A 6,000-nucleotide genomic window follows, 5' to 3' on the forward strand; every position below is an offset into this window, starting at 1 on the left:
CCTTCCACTGTAGTGTTGACAAGTAGCAGAACCAGCATAAGCACAGGCATGGGAGCACAATCGCGCTCTTTTGTTGGGTGTATCTAATGGGGCTGTTCTAATAGTCAGGCTGACTCAGCAGGGTTCAGATGGAGCTGTGAGCAGATGGGGCAAAAATGGGAAAATAACCCATAATGCAGGCTTTTTGCCAGTGGTACTGTTACTTCTTCTTCACATCTCCCATCATCTCAGAAAACCACTCCAGAGCAAAGACTCACAGGTAACGTACTTTCTGTTCTCACTCGTCTTCTCTCTTCCGTCATTACTTTGCCCCATTTGTCACTCAGTCTCTGCAACCCTGCCCAGCAAATGTCCTTCAGTTTGAAATTGTTAATTCAGCAGAGTTGGTGCAAAGTGGGAGAAGTAGCAAAATGTGCTCAAAATGGAGTCACTGGCAAAACTGTTGAAAATCCTCAGCAGTTTGGACACAGGTTGGATGAAGGCCAAATATCTCACGTTAACCTCGCTTTCAGATACAGCACAAATTTGATCATGCAAGTACTTAACACTTGAGAGAGAAGCGGATTATCTGACAATAACAACAGCCGACAGCTGCCAGTTCCTGGCTCACCTTCCAGATCCACATTGTAGTTTTGTGTCATAGTCCCTCTTCCCTGACCTTGGATACAAGCTGCAGCACGACAGAGATCTGTAGGGACATAACTTATATTGTGATAAAGGATTTATGGTCTCATTTTACATCTGCTGTCGTTGCAGTGAAGTTAAAATACTAATTAACTAAACCTACGTCCTTCTCATGTCACTTGCTTCTGTTTTTGCTGTTTCGCTAACAGTCTCTTCTTTTAATTACTTTTCTATTTTTGAAATGATCATGTCAGATTCTCATAAATAACTAATAAAGTTTCCACTCTGTGCCACACAAATAAACAAGCACAACTATCTGGCTCTGAGGACTCACAAACGGGTGCTGCTGGATGTAGTTTTGTGAAGCTGATGGTATCAAATAAGCTCAGAGGAAAGACTCCTACAAACAGCTTGAAGCAACAAACAAGCTCAGCTCCTGTTGGTATTTACTCAGATCTGGAACACATTCTCTTGAGTCTCATTAAGCTAATGACCTTTGTGCGCTCCTCCAGCATGTTAAACAAGTACGCCTTTGTCTTTTGTCTTTTTTCATGTTCAGACTTTCTTTAACTCTGTAATCAATGAGAAAGTTGAGGCTTCTTTTTCATTAGCAGGAGTTCTTTTTATTATGAATTAGGAATAGTGTAGGAAAAGTATTATGATTGCAGGCAGTGTTAGGGCAGCCAGCTCTAATACTCTCCAGGCAGTGCAGATTATTTATGTGTTTGTCACTTTTTCTCTGCCTTGACTCATTGGAAAAGCTCCGTCTGTGTTCCAAGACCTCCTGTTTTATAAATCAAGAACTGGGTAAAAATATGAATAATGAGAATAAAGAAACAGATGAAAAGTAGCTGCTGCTGCTGTTTGTCTTTTAGCAACATGAAGAGTAGCAAAAAAAGAAAGAGATTGTTTCTTTTGTTCTTTACAGACGTTACAAGGCAGCACTGGAGGCTGTTGTTGTTAACAAGGACCCCCAACTGATCCTGTATGGAAAACTCTTTCTTGATGAGTTTAGAATAATGTTCCTCGATATAAAATTGTGAAGAATTGAATATCTGATCATCTACAGTACATAATGTCTTCAAAAGATTCTGAGAATCTGGCAAAATCTCTGTGTGCCCGGGGCCAGGGGCAATATGATACTGTAATGGAAATGACTGTATGGGCTGAGGAACAGCTCCAGAAAGGTGCACACAGTTTAAAATGCCATTGACAAGTGTAGGTCAAAGCTCTATCACCCAAAGAAGAAACCAGTGCTTGTGGAATTGTCAGTTTACACATCTGGAAGGGCGCTATTGGTGCTGCAAGGTTTTACAGCAACAGATGCTCGAATCCAGATGTTTTTTTCAGGCAAAGCCTTGCATATTTGTGTACACTGAGTCTATTATAATAGCGTGCGTGCAGTACGGACTTTTCACCAACTGAAAACATTTCATGCGTCATGAAATGAAAAAATATGAGAAAGAAGTCCTGAGACTGGTGAGCACAAATGGGACAACCTTCCTCTAACAAAAGTTCAGCAATAACATCCTCAGTTCTCAAGACGTTTGCAGGACTATTCCTAAAAGAAAAGGGAATGCTACTGAGTGCTAAACTTGACCCTCTCCCAACTTTTTTGAGTCATGTTGCTGTCCTCATATTCAAATTACCAATTTATTTTTACTTGAAAGTACATTTGATGCTTTTTTATGTCCTATTGTGAATAAAATACGGGTTTATGAGATTTGCATTCTGTTTTTATTTACATTTTATACACCGTCTCAGTGTTTCTGAGTTTGTACATTCCTCCTAGCTCATGTCTGGTTCACCCTCTGGCTCAGGGGGTTCAGTATTCTTCCCACAGTCCTGAAGGACATGTTGGAGAACTCTGGAGTGGACCATCACCTCACTACATGGACTTTGGACTACCTCACCGACCGACCACAGTATGTGAGGACTCAGGGCTGCATGTCGGACGGGGTCGTCTGCAGTACGGGGGCCCCACAGGGAACGGTTCCGGCTCCGTTCCTCTTCACCATCTACACTGCAGACTTCTCCCACAACTCCACCCAGTGCTTCCTGCAGAAGTTCTCTGACGACTCTGCAATAGTCGGCCTCATCACTGATGGGGGCGACAAGGAGTACAGAGAACTGACCCATGGTTTGTGGACTGGTGCCAGCTGAACTACCTCCAGATCAACACCAGTAAAACCAAAGAGCTGGTGGTAGACTTCTGCAGGGACAAACATCCTCCACTGCAACCACTGAACATCCAAGGTATGGACATTGAGGCTGTGGACAGCTACAGGTACCTTGGTGGTCATCTGAACAACAAACTGGACTGGACTCATTACTCAGACGCCCTCTACAGGAAAGGGCAGAGCAGGTTGTACCTGCTGCGGAGACTCAGGTCGTTTGGAGTGAAGGGCCCACTCCTGAAGGCCTTCTATGACTCTGTGGTGGCCTCAGCCATCTTTTACGGCGTGGTCTGCTGCGGCGGCAGCATCTCTGCTGGGTACAGGAAGAGACTGAACAGGCTGATCCGCAGGGCCAGCTCTGTTCTAGGATTCCCTCTGGACCCAGTGGAGGTGGTGAGTGACAGGAGAATGGAGGCTAAGCTGTCATCCCCGTTGGACAACATCTCCCACCCCATGCAGGACACTGACAGCACTGAGCAGCTCCTTCAGTGGCTGTGGCACCCACGGTGTGGGACGGAGAGATTTTGTAGGTCTTTCCTCCCCACAGCTGTCAGACTCCACAAAACTTCAACTGATCAAACACACACATCCACACATGTGCAATAACAATAACACTAAGTGCAATAATCTTTTCTGGCATCGTTGTATTATACTCAATAGTATATAGCATTTATATTCTATTTTATTCTATTGTATAAAGTATTTTATTTTATTCTATTCTATTGTGTACAGTATCTTATTCTTATCTTATTCCAGTGTTTTTTTCTATGTAACTTTGCACTGTCCGCTTTCTGCTGTAACAAAACAAATTTCCCACATGTTGGACTATTAAAGGTTATCTTATCTCATCTTATCTTATCTTATCATTTGCACAGAAATAGATTTTTTTTTTTGCAGGATTTAGTTAAATGTGACCTCTTCATAGAATTATGACTATTTAGAAAAAAATAAAGATGCTCATTCATGGTCGATCATAGGAGCACTTTACACTGTTTGCCTTTGACTAAAGTGAGCGATGGCACATTGCCACTAAGCTTAACCTACTGATTAACAGAAAATAAGCTAATAAGATAGTGCTGGTAGTGACTCATATAATGTAAGAGATTTATGTTTCATTTGTTTACCACAGCGACCACACACTCCCAAGCTGTGGATTTTACTTAACTTTGCTTCACTGTCTGGGTTGAATCTAGCTTTTGTCTTTTTAAATGTTCATGACTAAACTTACACTTGCTGTAAAAGTTGAGATTGAGAGCTTACTGCTTGAGCAAGTTTTCATGCAATTTGTCTCATATAAATTGAAGGACAATATTTACTAGGTTAAAATATAAATCTAAGAACATTTAATAAATGAGGTCCCTAAGCACAGTGTTGCACACATAGCACCTCCTGACACAAGAGTTACAGGAAGAAAACAGCCTGTTGTGTCTCCATCTGCTGGGTTTAAGATGAAAAGATGAATTACATCTTAATTTAAGTTTACAGGGATTTATAACATAAAAAAAGATTAATATGTGTTTTTCTCTGACAATATCTGACAGAGCTTTAAAAATCCAGAACTATGTAATGATAATCTGAAACAACTGTTTAAGGTATCAGAATTCATTTTTTAATAATAGTGTAAAGGTATTTTTGATTTAGACTATCTTTTAGTTAAATGATGCACATTCATATCAAGCATATCAAGGAGTCATTTAAGGTGTGCACAAAATAAGTCACATCAACATGTAGTGAGTATATTTTCTACCCTTTCCCCAAAAAACAGTAAGATGACCAAACTTTTCTTGGATGAATTCAGATTTCATCATTACAACGTTTACTTTAAAGAAAACATTTGCATGGTAGAAAAAAGGCAACAATGATTTTAGTGTGTTGTAATCAATCAGATTCTCTAATCTTACTTTCATGGAAAACAGTAACATTTTATCAGATTGTATCTTCAAATTCAAATTCAAATTTTATTTGTCACACACACACAACCATACACAGTATGACATGGGGGTGAAATGCTTGTAGCTGTACAATGCCCGACCAATAAATGACAGAAGAAAAGTTTTACAATATTTACACTTTACTACAAAATTTACAAATGAACTTAGGAATTTACAGTAAAGAATGTGCAAATAGCAGAAGAGATTATAAAGATAAGGATTATAAATTATAGGAATTATAGGATTATAGGAAATGTGTGGTGGTGCGTGTGGTGACGTGTGTGAGAGTCCAGTCTTATAGTGACGTGTTGGGAGAGTCCAGTCCTACACCTGGTTCAGGCCCCGAATAGCCTGGGGGAAGAAGCTCCTCCTCATTCTCTCTGTTTTGGCCTTAAGGGAGCGGAAGCGCTTCCCAGACCTCAACAGTGAGAAGAGTCCATTGTTGGGATGGGAGAGGTCCATCATAATCTTCCTAGCTTTGGCCGTGCACCGCTTGGTGTAGATGGACAGCAGGTCAGGGAGCTCTGATTGAATGATGCGTTCTGCCGAGCGCACCACCCTTTGCAGATCTCGTCTGTCCTGCTTGGTGCTGTTCCCAAACCAGGTGCAGATGTTTGCCGTCAGGACGCTCTCGATGGTGCAGGAGTAGAAGTTCTTGAGCACCTTCAGTGGCAGATGGAAGTCTCTAAGTCTTCTGAGGAAGAAGAGACGCTGACGGGCTTTCTTAACCAGGGTGTTGATGTGACAGGACCATGACAGGTCCTGAGTGATGTGGACACCCAGGTATCGGAAACTGTCCACTCTCTCCACTGGCGTGCCACTGATGATGAGGGGTTTGTAATTCCTCGCCTGCTTTGTAGTGAAGTCCACGATCAGCTCCTTAGTCTTCCTGATGTTTAGGAGGAGGTTATTCTCCTGGCACCAGGTCTCCAGGTTCCTAATCTCCTCCAGGTAGGCCGTCTCGATGTTGTCGGAGATCAGGCCCACAACAGCAGTGTCGTCAGCAAACTTGACAATGGAGGTGGTGTCTGATGTGGCTACACAGTCATAAGTGTACAGTGAGTACAGCAGGGTGCTTAAAACACAGCCCTGAGGCGCTCCAGTGCTGAGTGAGATGGAGGGGGAGACTTGTTTTCCTACCCTCACTGATTGGGGTCTGTCTGTGAGGAAGTTGAGGATCCACTGACACAGTGATGAGCTGAGTCCTAAATCCGTCAACTTGGTGAAAAGCTTAGAGGGAATTATTGTGTTGAATGCTGAACTGTAGT

The sequence above is a fragment of the Pundamilia nyererei genome, unplaced genomic scaffold, assembly GCF_000239375.1.
Source record: "Pundamilia nyererei isolate P.nyererei 1_Seehausen unplaced genomic scaffold, PunNye1.0 scaffold00199, whole genome shotgun sequence".
Lineage (NCBI taxonomy): Eukaryota > Metazoa > Chordata > Actinopteri > Cichliformes > Cichlidae > Pundamilia > Pundamilia nyererei.